This window comes from Pinus tabuliformis, chromosome 8 (assembly GCF_031772625.1).
Source record: "Pinus tabuliformis cultivar Carrire ecotype Pingquan chromosome 8, CPIR1, whole genome shotgun sequence".
NCBI lineage: Eukaryota > Viridiplantae > Streptophyta > Pinopsida > Pinales > Pinaceae > Pinus > Pinus tabuliformis.
This window is the reverse complement of record NC_142294.1, coordinates 251,052,175-251,074,030: the sequence shown is the minus strand read 5'-3', so window position 1 is coordinate 251,074,030 and position 21,856 is coordinate 251,052,175. Positions and strand designations below refer to the sequence as shown.

General features: G+C 40.5%; 1 pseudogene; it reads left to right on the top strand.

Annotated features, from left to right (window-relative positions):
- Nucleotides 1–21,856, top strand: part of LOC149235096 (uncharacterized) — a 29,768-nt pseudogene that overhangs the window by 1,925 nt on the left and 5,987 nt on the right.

Below are 21,856 nucleotides of genomic sequence, written 5' to 3'. Positions count from 1 at the left end.
ATATGGTACCAGATTAAACTCTTTGTCTACACGCAGAAGGTATCCATGCATATAAAGCTCACACATCAAATGTTGAGTTGCCAAATCATGAGCTTTCAATATCCAAAGGAATTGTACACCATCCTCAATCTCGTGATTAATGTCCTTCTTAATTATCTCCAAACAGAAGAAAAGAAATCACTCATGCAAGAACAAAGCATAGCTAGAAGAAGGAGGGCGACATGCCATTACCTCTTGTGCTAGGCTGAACATCTATTCTTTGTTAGCCTTCAATTCTGTCACTTGTCCCTCTAGCTGCTCCACCTTGAGCTGCTACTTTGCGTGCCTCAATTGCAATATGTCTATCTGTTCCACATATTAGAGGATAGCCTTGGATGCTTGTTCCCGGGTTCTCTTTACTTCATTCTGATATCGAGCCGCGGTGGATTTCCAGGTTTGAACTTCGGCTGTCAAGGAAATCTCACAACCTTTGAACAAATACTCCATAGGGTATGTCTAAGTGGCAACAGAGGTTATCGCCACATCATCCACCTGTGTTTCTACTTCGGCCACCATGGATTTGGGCTTCTTATCCTGCCACCTATATTTCTTCATCTGTTTCTTTAGTTGATGCACCTATCTTCTCAGCCTCCTAACCTCTGTTCTTAGCCACATTGCATCCCTGAATTGCAGCTGATATTTCTGATTAATGGGAAGCCTCCGTTGTTCACACAACTCTATTCATTCCTTCTTGACCACCACCTCATCTGGTACAGCAACCGGTTTAGCAAGTCGTGGATTACTCAAGGGAGTATCCACAATGTTAGACTATAGATCGACCTCAGGCTGAAGGGAGGCAATCCTAGGATAACCACAAACCACACTTAACCTGGTAGCTAGCCCTACCAGGTCAGGAGAGGGCTCTCTCCTTGTCAATCTCCATTAAGATGGTTGCAATTATGACTTGAGATGACTGAAATTGAATGTAAATTTTAGGCTAGGTATATTAGCTCAAGGGTTTTTGGTTGATTTTGATGATTGGTTGCTGGATCAAATGGAGCAGGCAAGTTGGGTCCGGGAAATCAAGTCAGATTTATAGACATGTTCTATGGGGCGAGGTAGACAAAGGATTTATGTATTAGAAATTGATTGAGATGGTAGATTTGGACTGCTGAGGGGTTGAGGAGGGCATGAGGAGCATGAATCCTCTTCAAACTATTGAAAACATAGAAAACCAAATGCATTCCCAAGACAAAGCATCGTAAATTAGTGTATTTTGTCTATTCACCTTGATTCATTTAGTTTAGAAGAGAGAGAGAGAGATGTGGATACATATAAAAGATAAGAAAAACTCAATAGAAAGAAGAAACAATACATAAACTAAATATCACAAAAATCCCACAAAAATAGCTGTAAAACCTGGTTTTATTCCTTGCCAATCTGTTGATACAAGTATACAATGAGTGCACCACTTCCAAAAGAGTCCAACCTTTACAAATGTCTAAGAAAGTACATAATATATGAAACAAACCATTCATGCAAGCTATCAGGGGTCGAATCCATGAGAAGAGGGGTGGTTTCAACCATATCTAAACTAGGAACACAAAAGTATGCAGTGGAACAACTTGCCTCTAAAACTTAGGAAACCAATTCATTCATCATAAAAACCACTTGAAACTTGATGTATCTACCCTATGAGGTGTTTTTCATCCATATTTACATCAAATACATCATTTACCATGCATACATTTACCAAGGAATGAGGAAAAAGTCAATTTCCAAGAAAACTAGGAAAAATCCAGAAATTTAAGCAAAACTGGCAAAATTAGTTTAATGCGCAGCGCCAAAAATTTAATGTGTAGCACCATTTTGGGGCTAGTTTTGGAGGCCTTCCTGGTGTCCAAATCAGGTGGAAGTTAGCTTGTGGGAAAGCCTTGCCTATCTAGTTTCTGGAACAATTTGAATTTTCATATTTGGAGCTCATTTGCCCCTCCAAAAGTTGATTCTCCCAAGACTGCTTCCTGTGTGGCAAAAAAGTGGCAGAGAGGGAACTTTTTGGGTGTTTTTTGCCCTTTTGGTGACCAAGACCTTGTCCAAATCTTCTCAATATTTTTGGGTTTACTTATTTTTCCATGTTGATTCCAAATGTGTAGGCCATTTTGCAAATAGAGGTCCCCAACAAAAGCATAGCGCTAGTGGTGCTACGCACCTATTGGGTTTTCCTGTGTTGCAAAATTTAATGCGTAGCGCCACTAATTTAATGTGCAATGCCCTTTTGAAGACCCATTTTGGAGGCCTTCGCGGTGTCAAAATTGGGTGTAGAATAGCTCATTGGAAAACTTATTTAGTTTACTTTCTAAAAAATCTTGAATTTCTCAATGTAAAGTTCATTTTCCATGTCAAAAGTCAAATCTCCCAAGACTGGCCAAAATGTGCAAAATGAGGCTGCCTAAATGCAGAGTGCTGTTGTAGTCAACTTTTGAAAGTCTTCCTTAGCTCCAAATTGAGCTCATGATAGCTCATTGAAAATCTCTTTGTGTCTAGTTATCATTTCACTCATTAAACAAATCATTTGGCCAACCAAGCTAAGAGAAATCTTAATATTTCCAAGGCCACTCCAGAGGTGCAGCAACCCTCCCGAGGCAACTTTATTTTTGACATTTCTCTACAACCATGACACCTATGTAAAAAGTGAAGGAGGTTTTCTTCCTTGGCCTATTATGGACAAAAACCTCTCTCACAGTTTCCAAATTCATTTTTTCTTGCTCAGAAACATCATTTGAGTAAAACCTATCCCGATGTGTGGAACAGGGGATTTGTCGAAATGAAGTGAAATGAAGGGGATAAGAGGCTTCTAAATTCTTGAGAAAGTTTTGGGAAGTAGGGAGGGATTTCAAGAAGTAGGGTAAAGTGAAATTTCAAATGTTGAGTGAGGGGAAGGGGTTCAAAAGGGAAAAACTCAGGCCTAGCCTAGAAAATTGTCAAATTGTAGCAAGAAGCTAAGGTTTGTGGGAAAATGATGAATTTGAGGGATATCAGTGACGGGAAGTGCTTAAGAAGGTACATTAAGGATACGGGAAGGTGAATGAGCATTAGGATACAAGTTTTGTTGATGATTTGACCATCCAAGAGAAATTACCTTCAATACCCTAGGAGAGGGAAATGAGCCTTACCTAGTACAACTGAAGCACGAACAAGGTGTAAACTGACCCATTGCAACCTGAAATGATGATGACAACTCTCCGAATGACTTAGCTGAATGGTGACATGGACCAACGTTTGGAAAACCTTGAAAGGAGTGAAAACAAATCCTAGACCTAATACCTAGAGACTAAATTTTACTTGAAGACTCATTGAAATGACAAAATTTGACTTTGACACCCTAAGACCACTTTGTAAGAGCATGTTTGATCACTGGTGGAAGGTTTCAAAGACTAACGCTAACATTGGCTCCAATGGGGATGGTAGCTCCTTGGAGGTGCCAAGAACTGTAGATCTTTGGGAGAGCAAACCAGTGCGTTATCCATTGGGCAATACGGAATCAACATCTTGGCAACAAAAACATCAAAACTCAAGACTCATGACTCATAACTGAAATGAGTAAGAACTAAGACTAACTCAAAACTGAAACAAGACACTCAAAAGCTGAAACTAGACACTCAGCAACTAAAACTATCTTGAAACTAACTAAAACAAAAAATGACTCAAGACTAAAACACAACTGACAAACTGGAAAATATGCTCAAAATGGAGCTTATTCAATAAAACCTACTCTAACTGTTCCATTCATCACCTAATCAAGTGAAGTGAAATAACCAATGCAACCAAGTAAGCATTCTGGCTACTGTTTGCATTCTCCACAAGTGCTTGCTTATGAAAAATAAGAGAGAACTACTAAAAGGCAACTCCCATGAAAACTTGTAAACAGATCCGTTGAATGATATGGATTCTCTATTTGACTCCAAAAACACTACATAAGGATATTGAAATTCATGTGCACTAGGACTTAGCTCATCTAATCGATTGCTTTGCTTCTCCTCATACCATGAATGCAAACTTTCATCTAAGCTTTGTGATGAGACTCCTGCTAATAATGACAAAGAAATCGGCTGCCAGATCAAGTTTGTATCAATACTTTTTCCAAGCTCACAGTTAGCTAATGGAGAAGGAATTTGACTGCAGACATCATCCAACACGTCATCTATTGGATCATGAAAATCTTGAAAATATTGATGCAACCCATTTTCTATTGGCTCCGATGAGATTACATGATTTTCTACAGACTGCCCATATTTTATTGAAGATATACTAAGAAAATTTCCTTTCAAAAACTGAAATGATTCAAAACAAAATGGAACAAAATCATCTTGCATCATTTGATCATATGTTCTAGCTTCCAAGTCTTCATTTGCAACTTGACAATCAATGGCATTCGGGGGCTACAAATCTGGATATGAGAAGTCTTGAACAAGGATTTCAGTGCCCTCGAAATGGTTTAGATCAAAACGTATTGATGATTGACTTCTGATTGCATGAAAGTTGTCTCTGATGAACTGAAATGAAGCAAAAAAAAGGCAAAGATCCTTCACTTACTTCAAAATTTGCTGCACTTTCCTCTTCACTTCCATCGCTGATATGCATCAGCTGATCACTATACTCGAGTTGCTGAAAGTGAACTTCCTCCTTCCGTAAACTAGCTGCTGATTTGTCTGCAAGACTAGCTTCTGTTTGGAGAACATAATCATCATCACACTAATCAAACCTAAGGAATTCATCAGTATAACACACATCATCAAGCATACATGTCATATCAACAGATCTCTCTTCTCCAAAATGAACTATAAAACAATCATTATCAGATCTATGACAACTGGGATAAGAAAGAAGATGTTTTGGATCAGCAACTTGTTCTTTCTCAATTAACAAGACATGATCTTGAACATCATACTCATTCCTTGTGGTGATCTTTTGCATCATCTCTTCCACTACACTTACCAAAATGTTGAGCTTTACCTCTAAAGATGTTGATTCCTCTGGGTCTATGTTCTTCATCTCTTCTTCCTTCAACTTTTCCCTTCTGATCAGAAAATTAGCCTCTACATCTACTACACTGTTTTGCATCTCCTCAAGTGTTGCAAGGTTCCTTTCTCTCAACTGAAACTCCATTTTTGGATCAAATGCTTCCAGGTAGTGCAAGAGAGTGGATCCAGGAGGAGGCCTTATTTTAACCAGCATCAAAAAATAGACTTGGTTAAACCTAGCAGAAAACTATTGCACCATCTCCCCTGGGTGTCTTTCCAGCTGGTTATACTATTCTAGAATCAAGAAAGGGTTCTGTCTGCCCACCCACCTATCGAGGAAAACTTTGACAAACTACTAGAAATCTGAGATGCTTGCATCAGGCAGGGTTTTGAACCAACTATTGACTTTGCCTTGCAAAGAAAGAGAAAAAATCCTAATACTGACATCCTCTTCATCAACTTCAAAAAGGTCAAGAAAAGACTCAAAATTTAGTACATGTCTCTCAACAGTGATGTGGTCATAGTCACCATCAAATCTTGGTAGATATAGGTAATGTTTTTTAGAAAAAGCATGGGATATAGGAGGTAAAATCAGAGGCTTGTATCCATCTAGAATTTTACAAGGTGTAGGAGTATGTACAGAAGGTGTAGAATCAATCTTGGTCTCTTGAGGCTCATTAGTTTGAAGATGGTCATCACAAGATTTAGAAAAAGGGTCTTGATCAAGATCGAAGACATGTGAATATTTGGTATTCACAATATTTAAAGGGAAAGAATCAAATGTAGGTCTTGGATCTTTTCTCAAACACAATATACTTTGTAAAGCATTCTTGACAATCTCGGGAAAAGAGAAGAAATAATTTATAAAAAAGAACATAATGTCTTGGATGAAATGCCAACTTGAATACCTGATGTTTCCATATTGTCCTTTCATGTTTCTGCTGGTCAGCTTCATCCTCTAGTGGAGTCCTTGGATCTGATCTCGAAACTGATTTGGAATTGCCAGGTGAATGATTTCAGCCTTCCAATGTCTGATCATTGTCCACCATCAACAATCATATCTAAACTAGATACATTTTACTGAGGAACATAAAACTACATTCCCCAGTATGGTCGCCACTATGTTAGAGCCTAGATCGACCTCAGGCTAAAGGGAGGCAATCCTAGGATAACCACAAACCATGCTTAACCTAGTAGCTAGCCCTACCAGGTTGGGAGAGGGCTCTTTCCTTGTCAATCTCCATTAAGATGCTTGCAATTATGACTTGAGATGACTGAAATTGAATGTAAATTTTAGGCTAGGTATAGTAGCTCAAGGGTTTTTGGTTGATTTTGATGATTGGGTGCTAGATCAAATGGAGCAGGCAAGTTGGGTCCGGGAAATCAAGTCAGATTTACAAACATGTTTTGTGGGGCGAGGTAGACAAAGGATTTATGTACTAGAATTTGATTGAGATGGTAGATTTAGACTATTGAGGGGTTGAGGAGGGCATGAGGAGCATGAATCCTCTTCAAATTGTTGAAATCACAGAAAACCAAATGCATTCCCAAGAAAAAGCACTGTAAATTAGTGTATTTTGTCTATTCACCTTGATTCATTTAGTTTAGAAGAGAGAGAGAGATGTGGATACATATAAAACATCAGAAAAACTCATTACAAAGAAGAAAAAATACATAAACTAAATATCACAAGAATCCCACAAAAATAGTTGTAAACCTGATTTTATTCCTTGCCAATCTATTGATACAAGTATACAATGAGTGCACCAGTTCCAAAAGAGTCAAACCTTTACAAATGACTAAGAAAGTACATAATATAGGCAACAACCCATTCATGCTATCTATCAGGGGTCGAATCCATGAGAAGAGGGGTGGTTTCAACCATATCTAAACTAGGAACACAAAAGTAGGCAGTGGAACAGCTTGCCTCTAAAACTTAGGAAACCAATTCATCCATCATCAAAACCACTTGAAACTTGATGTATCTACCCTATGAGGTTTTTTTCATCCATATTTACATCAAATACATCATTTTCCATGCATAAATTTACCAAGGAATGAGGAAAAAGTCAATTTCCAAGAAAACCAGGAAAAATCCAGAAATTTAAGCAAAACTGGCAAAATCAGTTTAATGCGCAGTGCTAAAAATTTAATGTGTAGTGCCATTTCAGGGCTAGTTTTGGAGACCTTCCCGGTGTCCAAATCAGGTGCAGGTTGGCTTCTTGGAAAGCCCTTCCTATATTGTTTCTGGAACAATTTGATTTTTCTGATTTGGATCCAATTTTCCCCTCCAAAAGTTGATTCTCCCAAGATTGCTTCCTGTGTGGCAAAAAAGTGGCAAAGAGGGCACTTTTTGGGTGTTTTTTTCCATTTTGGTGACCAAGACCTTGTCCAAATCTTCTCAATATTTTTGGGTTTACTTATTTTTCCATGTTGATTCCAAATGTGTAGGCAATTTTTGAAATAGATGTCCCCAACAAAAGCATAGCGCCAGTGGCGCTACACACCTATTGGGTTTTCTTGTGTTGCAAAATTTAATGCACTGCGCCACTAATTTAATTCACAATGTCCTTTTGCAGACCAATTTTGGAAGCCTTTCCGGTGTCCAAATTGGGTGTAGGATAGCACGTTGGAAGTATTATTGAGTCTAATTTTCAAAACATCTTGAATTTCTCAATTTGGAGTTCATTTGCCCTGTGAAATGTTAAATCTCCCAAGACTGGTCAAAATGTGAAAAATGAGGCTGCCTAAATGTAGGGTGTTGTTGCAGTCAACTTTTGAAAGTCTTCCTCAACTCCCAATTGAGCTCATGATAGCTCATTGGAAAGATATTTGTGTCTAGATTTCATTTCACTCATCAAACAAATCATTTGGCCAACCAAGGTAAGAGAAATCTTGATTTTCCCAAGGCCACTCCAGAGGTGCAGCAACCCTCCTGAGGCAACTTTATTTTTGACATTTCTCTAAAAGCATGACACCTGTGTAAAAAGTGAAGGAGGTTTTTCCTCCATGGCCTATTATGCACAAAATAATCTCACTTTTTCCAAATTCATTTTTTCTTGCTCAGAAACATCATTTGAGTAAAACCTATCCCAATGTGTGGAATAGGGGATTTGTCGAAATGAAGTGAAATGAAGGGGATAAGTGGCTTCTAAATTCTTGAGAAAGTTTTGGGAAGTAGGGAGGGATGTTAGGAAGCAGGGGAAAGTAAAATTTCAAATTTTGAGTGAGGGGAAGGGGTTCAAAAGGGAAAAACACAGGCCCAGCCTATAAAATTGTAGCAAGAAGCTAGGGCTTGTGGGAAAATGATGAATTTGAGGGATATCAGTTATGGGAAGTGCTTAAGAAGGTACATTAAGGATAGGGGAAGGTGAATGAGCATCAGGATACAAGTTTTTTTTTATGATTTGACCATCTAAGAGAAATTACCTTCAAAACCCTAGGAGAGGGAAATGAGCCTTACCTAGTACAACTGAAGCATGAACAAGGTGTAAAATAACCCATTGGAACCTGAAATGATGATGGCAACTCTCTGAATGATGGTAAACTCAGCTGAATGGTGACATGGACTGACATTTGGAAAACCTTGAAAGGAGTGAAAACAAATCCTAGACCTAATACCTAGAGTCCAAATTTTACTTGAAGACTCACTGAAATGACAAAATTTGACTTTAACACCCTAAGACCACTTTGTAAGAGCATGTTTGATCAATGGTGGAAGGTTTTGAAGATTGACACTAACACACAGGTTCAATTGACGGGGCTGCTCTTCTTGGTCCCTCTTCCTCGGGAGTAGCTGCTTCCTTCTTGACCACTACCTCGACCCACTATGAAGTTGTCTCGGTAGGTGGTCAACTCACTGGGTGGGTATCCCTCGGTGTTTCAACCAACATCTCCCCTACTGGTTCCCTTGTTTCAAAAACACCTGTCTCTTCCCCTCTTCTGGATGCCTGGGGAAGGTCTCTCTGGGAGTCTGCAGCCAATAGACCCGTGGCAGCTAGTCCTTTGATTGACCCATCAAACTTAAAAATAGGAGGAACAGTAACATCCTCCTCTATGCATCGAGGAGAGCGAGACACCCTCACCCCTCTAGAAATGGAGAAATAAGAGGGGAATTGAAAGAAGTTTTCTGCCTAGTCTCTCTCAGCACCAGCTATGACCTCAAGCTCTTTTCCTTGATCTGCAACAGCTCCACTCCTGGTCGAGACTTCTTCCTGTGTGGTTTCCTGTCCTGCAGTTTTTTAGCCTCTCGCTCCTCTTGTCATGGTCCATCTTCCTCCATTGGCTCTATGGTCGAGGCTAGTTCTTGTGGGACAACCTTGACTGTAATGTCGACAATTTCTTCTTCCTCAGCCTACCGCAATACCTCTTCTCTCATTATGGTGTTGCCGATTTGCTCCCTTGCCTCCACAGTCAAGGTTGGTTCTTGTGAGACAACCTCGGCCGTGATGCTAACAGCTTCTTCTATATCATCCCTCTCTTGCTGCAGCCCTTCCTCTTCCATTGGTTCCACAGTTGAGGCTGGTTCTTGTGTAACAGCCTCGACTGTCCTTTCCACTTCAAGTTCTCTATTTTGTTCTGACTCCTCAGTCTCCATCTACATTTCCTCGGTTCTTCTTGGCCTATGTACTCATCTTCTACTACTGACCCTTCCTCCATTGCGTCCAGCTCTTCCCCCATTGCTTCTGGCTCTTCCTCTCTAGTGGCTATAATAGCTGCTATTTCTTCCTCTATAGATTCACAGAATGTTTCTCATGTGATTTGAAACCGGGCAATTGCATGCATGACCAATAGTCGAACCAACCCATGGTTGGTGATAACTACCACAACTTGTATTGAATGGTATTTGAATACAGTGGTATACCTCCCTTCATAGGTTATGTACCTCATTACAAAACCTGATACATCACCCCATGGGTGTGGTAATGAATTCCAGTCATATCCTTGCCCTTTTTGGACGACACTCTCACCAGCTTGCAGAAATGCTTCGGGGAACTTCGGGAGGGAGGTTCTTCATGAAAACCATCTCTGTCCTTGCTGTGGTAGTCCACTGACCTTCACGATGGCTTCCTCTATGACAAGGATTTCTATTCCTCGAACCCGAGAGCTCTCCTCACCTAAATTGAGTGCAAATTCAATTGCAACTACTTCGTTGAACCCCTACAACCTGTCAAGGTAGACATCCCAACCTACATTTACAAAAATCTACCATAATTCCCTGTTGTTTCAGGCCATTGTTGTATCCTCCAGCTCATGGCACACAACCAACCCACTCATCGCTATAGAATAGTAATAGCATGGTGGACACAGTCAGCAGGTAGGGGAAGAGTGCCCGAAATCTCCACTACAGTGGTGATGATAACAACAAATGGCCGCAAGATAAAAAGGTGGTGAAAGTGACGGTTGAATTCTTGGAAAGTGCAGCAATGATGGCGAGTTATGCCAGTGCAATTGAATGATTACAATAATTAAATGCATTGTATTGGAGAAAGGACCGATGAGGTTTTTGGTGTACGATTTCAAATCCCAATGCATAATTTACATTGGATTTGGTAATGATGTGGTATGAACATAATTAATAATACGCCATCATTTTCTTATGACAGGACCCCCCCAACTTAAGCGCGATCGTCCGAGGCACATAATAATATCTTTAATGGAATATTTTAATTAAATCTGTAAGAGTTAGTAGGGCATACCTGGTGACCTACCTAGTGGTGGAGTAACAGCAACAGCAGAGTAACAGCACCAATGGAGTAACAGCAATAGTGGAATAACAACACCGATGGAGTAACAACAACGGAGTAACAACACTAATGGAGTAACAGCACGGACGGAGTAATAGCACCGACAGAGTAACAACATGAAATATTCCTTGGAAAATTTTCTTTCATCTCCTTCTTGTCTGTGCAAAAGGCAAACAAGTAAGTAGTAACAACATAATATATATATATATATATATATATATATATATATATATATATATATATATATATATATATATATATATATATATATATATATATATATATATATATGTAACCGGCAGAGAGAGCATTCTCTGCACCAACAACCATCAAACCAGAGTTATTAGAGAGATGTTTGATGAAGTCATCCTTAGAATATGGACGATGGTATAATTTTAGATGATTTCCATTCACTAGGAAAGAAATATGAGTTCCATCTATTGTAATTAGTCTAACTGTTCCATTGTCGAATGCAGTGTCCACTTCATAGGGTCCCATCCAACGAGTGTGAAGCTTCCTTTTAAAATCTTTGAATCGGGAGTCATAGAGAAATGCCCAATATCCTGTATGAAACACTTTGTTCTTGATGAATCTATCATGCCACTTCATTCTCTACTGCTGAATAGCAGTAGTTTTCTAAACAACCACTGAATGGATCTCATCTAACTCATTGAGTTGTTCCAACCAGTGTTTCTGGGCTTTTGATAAGTCTAATCCCACTTCCAAAGCTGTTCTGAGCATGCTGATCTCAAATTCTACTGGGAACAAGGGGGATTTCCCATAGACTAACTCAAATGGTGAAAACCTAGTTGTATTCCTCCATGTCATCCTATACACCCAAAGAGCTTCCGGATGTTTCTAAGACCAATCCTGGTGATGACTCGCTACAGTTTTTTTCAAGATATTTTCCAATACCTTGTTTGTACTCTCTACTTGTCCATTCGCCTAAGGATGGTAGGGAGTTGTCACTCTATGTTTAACCTTGTATTTCTGCATAAGTCTTCCTATCATGTGGGATGTGAACTGTGCTCCTCCATCTGAAACAATCTCCCTTGGTGTTGTGGGGAAAAATGCCTATGCAGGACGATCCTATCCACCTAAGGTGTGACAGTGCCTTAGCAACAAACGAGTACAGCTATTCTGATTTCTTCCTTTATGAAATGTGAAAGAAGAGAGATAAATGGACTTACCGGTGTCTTCCGTTTGTCCCTCGATCCGGTCTCTCTTCTCTTTGGGAGTTCACAGCTACTTGCCTTCTTGTTGTGTAGCTTCAACGGGTTCCTGCAAGATCACAGGAGAACAGCTACTTGCGACAAGAGAAGAACACTACACAAAGACAGATATTCACATTCATAACTAGTTTAGGATTAGAAATAAACTAAACATACTAATGCATTCATACATCAAAAATACATCAGCATATAGGAGAAACCAAGATAGCTTTATTGATGAATAACAAGGTTCAGGAAGAGATACAACCCAGAGGGCTCCAATCCAGCATCTCCTTCCCAGCAAATGGAATTCCTATCTTCACCCCCTTCAAAGCATTCAGCACCCAATGATTCCAATCTCAAACCAACAGCAATTCTTTGCAATAACAAAATTCCAGCCTCCAACCTCTGGATCTCTGGGATGAGAGATCTATATATAGATATTTGTAGAGGTGTGAGTTAGCTCTAGGTTTTTGATTAGTGTCTTCTCTCTGATAGTTCTTGATGCCACTTGGAGATCTCATTGATATCTTACTCATCCTTGGGCGATTTTGAGAGGCAAGTGTCCCATGAGAAGTTTCTAGAAGATTCCATGATCATCCACCTCGCAAACTGTCTCCGCCACTTGTCTTTTTCTGATCAGCGCACCCTCACAGTGTATTTAGGTGCACTAAAACGCAATTCCCGTGTGTACAAGGTGCACTGAAATGCAATTCCCATGTGTACAAGGTGCGCTGATCCAGTTTTGACCAATTTTGAGTAGTTTCTGGTGGAGAACTTCTAGGAGAAGCTGTAATTTGTTGACCTTGTTCCTTTAGGAGTAGGAACAACTTATTTAGGGACTTTGGATCCCTTGGATTATTGACATTTCATGCTCAATGCTGCAAGGCACAAAAATGTCTATAACAGTTGCCCCCTAAAGTATGAGGCCGTTTATCGGGTGAGATGCTTTATTAGGAGGATCCGAAGTTCTTTCAATGCTGAGAGGAGACCTGTAATACAATACAATACAATACATTATTTTCATACTTTTTTCATGATCTAGCTGAGGCGGGCATTCCCATGCTCAGCTTTATAAATTCATTTTCATGTACATATAACAGACAATCATCTGATGATAGACTGATGATTCTGATAGAGCCATCATCCTTTTGGTAGGATGATTATCTGTGCTGTAAAGCTGTACATTTCTATGTCTTTATTTTCTGAATATATATCGCAGCCCGGATGGATGAAACTAGATCTGGGGTCTTCAATCTCGTCCGATCTTCAATCTAAGTACAAGTCGATCCATGTGAGAATTGTTCTGAAGTCGAACATGGAAAGACATCGCTTGATTACCAGTCAATGATGTAAACTGTTAACAAGCACGATAGGAATCACCGATAATGAAGATGACCCTCAAGGTACTGCAGTACAATTCACGTGGTGTGAATAGAGGACCTCGCGTCGAACACCATGCAAAATCTTTCGGTCGAAGGTCATTGATGTGTACCTGTCGCCGGAAGTGAGAAACTTGCCATTGAGGCATGCAAGCTTCAAAGTACTGAAGGGGGTGTTCCTAGATCAACTTCTTGGATAATGAGCTAATGTCGACAAGAAGTGATCCGTCAAAGGAGGGCCTTAATGAATCCCACATCAATGACACAGAACGGAGTTAATGATTTTGATGGAGGTGAAAACGATCTGATGACATATGATTCAGGGTGGCGGTCATGAAAGAGTATAATGTATGGTAGTGGATGGGACACAGGTGACTTCTCTGAACGACTTCTCTTGAACATATGGCGACACTTGTGCGATGGATTGGTAGCATTACCCCAAATATGGATGGTATGGCACGACCATGGCAATGTGACCGGTGAATGAAACAACCCAACCCGATTGTGGTACGGAGGAAAAGTGTCATGTTCAAGAGCGACTTGCTACCATCAAAGTTTTCTTGAGTTTCTCCCAATTTTTCCCCAGTCATTGCTAACCAGTACCTCTTTATTTTTGTCAAGATTGAGGAGGATAACATATGCTTGTTCTATAACTTGCCCTTCAGGCAAGCCCATCGCTATGTTTTAACGAGCCTAGCGATAGTGAAACTCGTTCTCGTCTAAAGACAAGTTTTTCGCTATTTCATGCATTTAATGAGTCTAACGACAAGGATAACTCGGTCCTTTTCATTTTTAGAGAGTCTGAAAAGGTACATAAAGTTAACTCCAAAAGTCCTTTTTCGTCATCTAATCCCTTAAGTCCGAAAAAGTATAAAACAATATAGAAGGGATGAATTTTCGATATTTTTAACGAGCCGAATAAAACAAGCGCTCGATCTTTTTATGCAATAATCCCTCAGGTCTAAAAAGATTAAAATCTAGAGGAGGGATAGCTCTTCCGGTCACTTTATCGAGTTGGAAGGCCAAAACTCGGAAATCTTTTCATATTTCACGAGTCAGATGAAAAGAGCTTAAAGAAAACTCGTCTTTTGAGGAACGAGTGATAAAAAGGGTAGCAATTGATTCCGCGTACGGGTTGGAATTTTCCAATCACAGCAGTGTCACAAGGATGGCTAGTGAAATCACTCTTCGCAGCTGTTCCTCAAAATGGGTAAACAATCATATGGAGGTGAATGATCGGCCAATGGAAAAGTGGAGGTGACGGTGCAAACACGACCAAGGCTTTAATGGCTGATAATATTACATTCACGGTGGTTATTTACCGGAATAGTTCATTTTTTAACGAGCTTAAACGCGGGTGGAAACACTTGCTTGATCTTATGTTTATTTTTTAACGAGCATGAACTATGCGCTAAAACTGCTCGATTCTTGCGTTTATTTTTTAACGAGCATGAACTGTGTGCTAAAACTGCTCGATGATAAGTTTGCATGCCCCCAGCATAATAATGCAAATCGAGGTACATGCCCCCCAAGCTTCATTGCATTCAACTTGGTGGTTGGAATGAAGGTTTGCCTTTGAGATTTGGAAAGGGGATTGTTTCATTTTTTAATGAGGTTGACACAGTAAAAGAACTATCCTCATGACTCCTTGTTTCATTTTTTAACGAGGTTGACACGAGATTAGAACCGTCCTCGGAGCCCACTGTATTTACAGTATTTCTATTAGGGCGATGATCCACGCTGAAAAAATGTTTAGGAATCTTCTGAATCCATTAGATATAGAAGATTTCATATTGTAGGTTTCCATTGTGGCCACTTCCGCTAGATTACTTGCAGGCGGTAGGGAAAAAGTACCCATTAAGGCAGGGTCTTTTAGGAGACCTACTCCAATATTTTGAAGCGAATGATTGCTTCCATGAATCATTGGAATGCTTCCCGTAACTTGTGAACTGTCGGGGAGGAAAGTTTGTTGGTCGACGACTGTAATTCCTCCTTGAAAGGGAAATGCAATCTTCCTGAAGTAGGTCGACACAACTGCGGCCATGGCATATATCCAGGGCCTTCCTAGTAGGATGTTGTAATCGAGGTTTCCATCAATTACTTCAACATCAATTCCTACTGTTTTGCCCCCTAGTTCAACTTGCAAGTTACTTAAAATCCCGTATGGAGTGTATGATCGTCCATCAAATGCTTTTAACATCGTTGACAATCTCGACAAGGGTGGTGAGCCTAAATTCTTCCAGCAACTCATCGACATAATACACGTAGATGCCCCCTCATCAATAATTGTTCGATGAACAGTTTTGTTGAGGGCTTTCACTTGAATAAGGAAAGCTAGTTGAGCTGGTAACTGAGGGTCATATCCTTTATGATCAAAGGCCACAAGATTGGAATCCCTTGGGCCAATCCCACCTATTGCTGATAATAAAGCTTGCTCTTGGGAGGGGCAATTTTGCAGTACCTCAAGTGTCGACATAGCGAACGGCGATTGGGCTAGGTCCTCTACTATATTATAATTCTGTGCTACTTTGGCACGAGGATTTAATGTCGATTTGTGTACTCCTCCCTTTGGCGACTTTATCATTGGTTCAGGAATGATGGGTGGCACAACTTCGGTCAAAGTTGTCGTCGAACTACTAGGTTGTTCATTAGCCTTGTTATTCGACAGCTATGGATTCCCGTAATCTTTATTCCTTGTCAAAGCATCATTTTGCTGCTTTGAGACAGACAACATAAGCACTTGGGATCGGGAAGTATTTTGATTAGCAACCAGTTTGGTACCCGGGCTTGGAAACAGATCAGTCAATACTACTGAGGTTTTTGAACTCTTAAAGAGTTTCTTAACTTCAGCTATATGTGGACAATCTCTCGTCCAATGATCCTCATTACATATATGACACCCCGCAGGGGGTTTCCTTTTTCTCCCTTTCTTTTTCTTCTTGCCCCCTGGTTGCTTCAGTTGTTTGCCCTTGTCGGTCGACATGGCATTTACTTCCGAGGCAAGAAGTTCCTCATTTGCATTTTGACTGGAAATCTTACGGGCTTTTTTAGATGTAGCCTTTGTCGATTTCGTGTCTATCGTGCCAATCACGCCATCACCGGCGTGAGAGTCATTGTTTGATTTAGGGGGAGGAGGAATTGAGAATTCCGGTCTAGGGGCGTCAGTTATTTTGTCGTAGAGCGTGCCAGACTGAGTATAGACCAAGTCCAGATATTGCGCACGAGCGATGACTTGCTCTTCCGTTACGACTCCCCCCTTTGCCACATCTTCCGTGATTGTAGGAAGTAAGGATTTGATAAACCATTCAACTAATAGATGATCGGGAATGTATGTTTTCACCATCCTACGACGACGTCGCCACTCATGTATATGATCAGATATGTGAGTGGCCGTTGTCTGTTTGAAGTTGGTTAGGAGTTTCGTTCCCATTTCATACCTTATCGGTAATTGAAAATGGGTTAAGAAAGTCGTGGCTACGGTACTGAAGTTGTTGAACGAAGCTCTAGGCAATTCAATATACCATTTTGTCGCTGGACCAATTAACGTCCTCTGAAAAAGGCGAAGCCTAATCGAATCATCATTTAGGGTGTTTGATGAACACCACAGATGAAATGTCATCACATGATTCAACGGATCTTCACCCGGATTTCCATTAAATTTAGGAATATCTGACGGAAGTTTATGCGGAATCGCTGGCCACCAAGGGGCATAAGCAATTGGATCATTCGTCAGCCTGTTTAGATCTGGTAATTCTAGAGTTGCTACAAAGGGCAACTGTTGATTCAGGTTAGGTGAAGCATACCCAGGATAAGATGGAATAGCCTGAGCAGTGGGTCTTTGCATACCAGCATAATGTATTTGATGCTGGCAACTTTGACAAGGTTGATGGGCATAACCATTATAATATGGTTGTTGATAACCGCTTTGGAAATGCGATTGCCAATTACTTATAAAGACTTGTTGCTCAGGTCCTTGATATGATTGCTGGAATGGGGGTTGTTGAGTTTGAACCAGCTCTGGTTGTTGAACCATTTGCTATTGACCAATACTGGATGATTGACCAAGATGAGGAGTCACAGTACTTGTTTGATCCTGAGTCGCTCCAGATAAGGAGGCACTAACCTGAGGTTGTGATTGAGTTGTCGAGACAAGAGGCTGTTGTATTGCAACCTGAGGCTGTTGGGGTTGACATACAATAGGTAGCGCTTGTACTTGCGACGCAATAACCATAGCAGGTATAGTGGGAATATTCGACACAGGGTGGACTGGTTGCACTGAATATGCAACCCTTGGTTGCTGAGGCAGTATTGGTACCCAACCGCTGGATGTAATTCCAGTTTGACCTGAACTTTGTCGTAAACTCCCATATGGTTGTTCTCCGAGAGGGAACAATGAAAAGGCATACTGCCGTCCATATGGTGGCAATCCAGTACTTAAAGGGCAGATTGGCCTTTGAAGACACATTGGATCAATTTGTTGAGTTTCAACATAAGAAATACCAGATGATAATCCAGATGAAGAAATAGGAACTAACCATGTCGTCGAAGCAGTCCCTGATGGGACTCCGACTTGTTGTTGATAACTTGCCGGGACAGATGGTATACCATCGAACATCATTGGGGTAGCAGCAGGAGGCTCTGCCGCTGCTGTGTCGGACGACACAGTCCTGGATGTCGACGGTTGTTCAAACATATCTAGTCTATCCAAAAGATTTTCTAGCGATTCTACAAGAACTTACGATGAAAAGAGACTAAATTCGAAGATCAACGAGCGAATGGTGATGATTATTCCTCTTAAAATAAATTTTAACGATGCTTAGACACAACCTGCTTTTTCAATTTTAAAGAGTCGAGAAAAAGCAAAGGATGACTCTAGTCTCCTTCGATGTTTTAACGAGCCCGAAGTGACAAATGCTCGGATGGACTTTTTCCGTTATAGAGTCTGAAAAAGGCCAAAAGGAACTGCTCTGGAGTTCTAGGTAGAGGGTGTGCCAAACTTTTCGCAAAACCGCAGAATACGTTTTAAGGTACGGGCGATCGATCTTCCTGAATGCTGTGTTCAGTGCATTGCGATCAGTAGGGCGGCCGACACGGCTTCCTAAGGATAAAGGTTTTATGCCTATAGGGGTCTCCCAATATATACGCGACGGTACGTGGGAGCACAATCCGTACTGGCGCTATCATCCCTCAGGAGGAATCACCCACCATCAACGAGATCGACAGTCACCAGGCTTTACGATGCCAGAACACGTCTCTAGACTAGACCTCTATGTTGTGTGTTATGTTGCAAAGCGTTGTTAAGTTCATTCAATTTATTTTAGGTTGATCTTTTTAGAAGTTTTCCTTTTGAGGTTCACCACGAGATGTATGATACAATTCCTAAATGCAGTCTGAAGATGATAAGCAAGCTTTATATCTTTTCAACTTATGAAAATCCTAGCTACAAAGGGAAAAGAAAGACACCATCTTTTCTCAAAGAGCAATCAGCACACTCTAATGCACTTTTCCTAAATCAAACATGCAAACTATCAAGATGCAAATGCAAAATGCAGGTGTTTTTTTTCCGCTTTCTTAGTATTGATGCCTACAAAGAAAGCTTTTTGTACAACTTTGAATTTGCTTTTAAATGACCAATACAAACAAGTTTACTTTTTCGAAATCAGAGAGGGTAGAAGAGATTACAACACTTTACGACTTTCGAAATGAACACTTGTTTCGACACTTAAAAGAGACAAACTCAAAACAAAAGAAAAAGTAAATGTATAATCAACTGTAAACAGCCAATGAACTCTCTCCTAAGATCACAATCAACAGATCTGAATCAAGGGCTACAGGATGACTATTTCACTCTTGCGAAGGAAAATTGTAAATGACGCCACAAACACATAAAAACACGCACAGTCTTTTTGTACAAAAGGAGGCGGAATTTAAGCAGAGAAAAGGGGTTATCAGACAGGTACCTATGCTGGTTACAGGCTGCAAAAATCAGAGATCAAAACAAGGCAAAACAGAGCAGAGAACCCCAGCTGCACAAGGCCTAACTGGATCAGCGCACCCTCAACACAGGGTTTTGACATTCAGCGTAGGTAGCCTTCACGAGACCTGCGTTGAAATGCAGAACCTCTTCACAGGGTCTGCGCCGAAGGAGAAACGAGAGTTTCTCACTGGGTTCTGGGTCACAGTTTGCTATTTAATCTACAGTTTCAGGCCAAATCAAAGCAACAAGCAAGGTACAATCAAAGGGATGCTTTGAAGAAGGGCTAAGATCTATCACAAAGGATCATCAAATCATTTGTGAGTCCATTGTTCAAATCATAGACAAATCCAGTGATTGGATCAAAGCAGCAGCTCTCTACTTTGCATCTGAGAATAGAAGATGCAGTTCAATTGTTGCTGTTGAGTCTATGAAACAAACAATGATAGAGACACAAATAAAATGACTAAACAGATCTCCCCAGCGAAGTCGCCAATTTTTTGTGGGGAAAAATGCCTATGCAGGACGATCCTATCCACCTAAGGTGTGACAGTGCCTTAGCAACAAACGAGTACAGCTATTCTGATTTCTTCCTTTATGAAATGTGAAAGAAGAGAGATAAATGGACTTACCGGTGTCTTCCGTTTATCCCTCGATCCAGTCTCTCTTCTCTTTGGGAGTTCACAGCTACTTGCCTTCTTGCTTGTGTAGCTTCAACGGGTTCCTGCAAGATCACAAGAGAACATTTACTTGCGACAAGAGAACAACTACTTGCGACAAGAGAAGAACACTACACAAAGATAGATATTCACATTCATAACTAGTTTAGGATTAGAAATAAACTAAACATACTAATGCATTCATACATCAAAAATACATCAGCATATAGGAGAAACCAAGATAGCTTTATTGATGAATAACAAGGTTCAGGAAGAGATACAACCCAGAGGGCTCCAATCCAGCATCTCCTTCCCAGCAAATGGAATTCCTATCTTCACCCCCTTCAAAGCATTAAGCACCCAATGATTCCAATCTCAAACCAACAGCAATTCTTTGCAATAACAAAATTCCAGCCTCCAACCTCTGGATCTCTGGGATGAGAGATCTATATATAGATATTTGTAGAGGTGTGAGTCAGCTCTGGGTTTTTGATTAGTGTCTTCTCTCTGATAGTTCTTGATGCCACTTGGAGATCTCATTGATCTCTTACTCATCCTTGGGCGATTTTGAGAGGCAAGTGTCCCATGAGAAGTTTCTAGAAGATTCCATGATCATCCACCTCGCAAACTGTCCCCGCCACTTGTCTTTTTCTGATCAGCGCACCCTCACAGTGTATTTAGGTGCACTGAAACGCAATTCCCGTGTGTACAAGGTGCACTGAAATGCAATTCCCATGTGTACAAGGTGCGCTGATCCAGTTTTGACCAATTTTGAGTAGTTTCTGGTGGAGAACTTCTGGGAGAAGCTGTAATTTGTTGACCTTGTTCCTTTAGGAGTAGGAACAACTTATTTAGGGACTTTGGATCCCTTGGATTATTGACATTTCATGCTCAATGCTGCAAGGCACAAAAATGTCTATAACACTTGGAGTAACATATCGAGCAAAAATCTCTTCAAAAAGAAAATCTGAAACCACCTGTTTTGTTGCTTTCGCCCCAGCTCTGGCTTACACCCACTTAGTTACATAAACGGTGCAGACAAGAATGTAAACCTTCTGGTGAGATGGTGGGTTGAAAGGTCCAACAAAGTCAATGGCCCATTTTTCAAAAGGTTCGAGGACTATATGGGGTTGTAGTGGCATCTCATTTGATTTCCCAGGCGGTCCCATCTGTTGATAGTTGTCACATCTTCAGACATAATTTCAGGCATCACTAAAGATAGAAGGCCGGTAGTATCCCATTTGCAGTACTTTGTGGCCCATTCTTTTATCTGTGAAATGTCCTCCACAAGGGCCATCATGGGCAACCTTTAGTATTTCATAGATGTCATCCTTTGATATGCAGCTCCGAATCTGTTGATCAACCCTTGTATGTAAGAGGTACCCTGCCATCCACGAATATCAGGTACTTTGATGAATAATTTTCTATTGATCCTTGTTTGACAAATGACAAGGTAACTTCCCTATAGAAAGATAGTTAGCTATATCTTCATACCACGGCGTGTTAGTAGAAATTGTAAAAAGATCATCCAGAAAACTATCTTCGATGGGTGCACCTTCAACATTGTTTTCTAGCCTAGATAGAAAATCAGTAACCACATTATCCTTATCTGGTTTATCTACTATGGTAATGTCAAAGTCTTCAAGTAATAAAAGCCATATTGTAATACGACTAGGAGTAATGTATTTATTCATCAGATACTTGATTGCTGCATGATCGGTATGTACAAAGGTGGGGTACCTGGTAATATAATTCTGGAACTTGTTGATGGTGTAGATGACATCAAGGAATTCTTTTTCAGTCATTATGTAGTTCAACTCAATTGGAGCCAAGTTCTTACTAACATAGTAGACTGCATATGGTACCTTATCCACTTGTTGTCC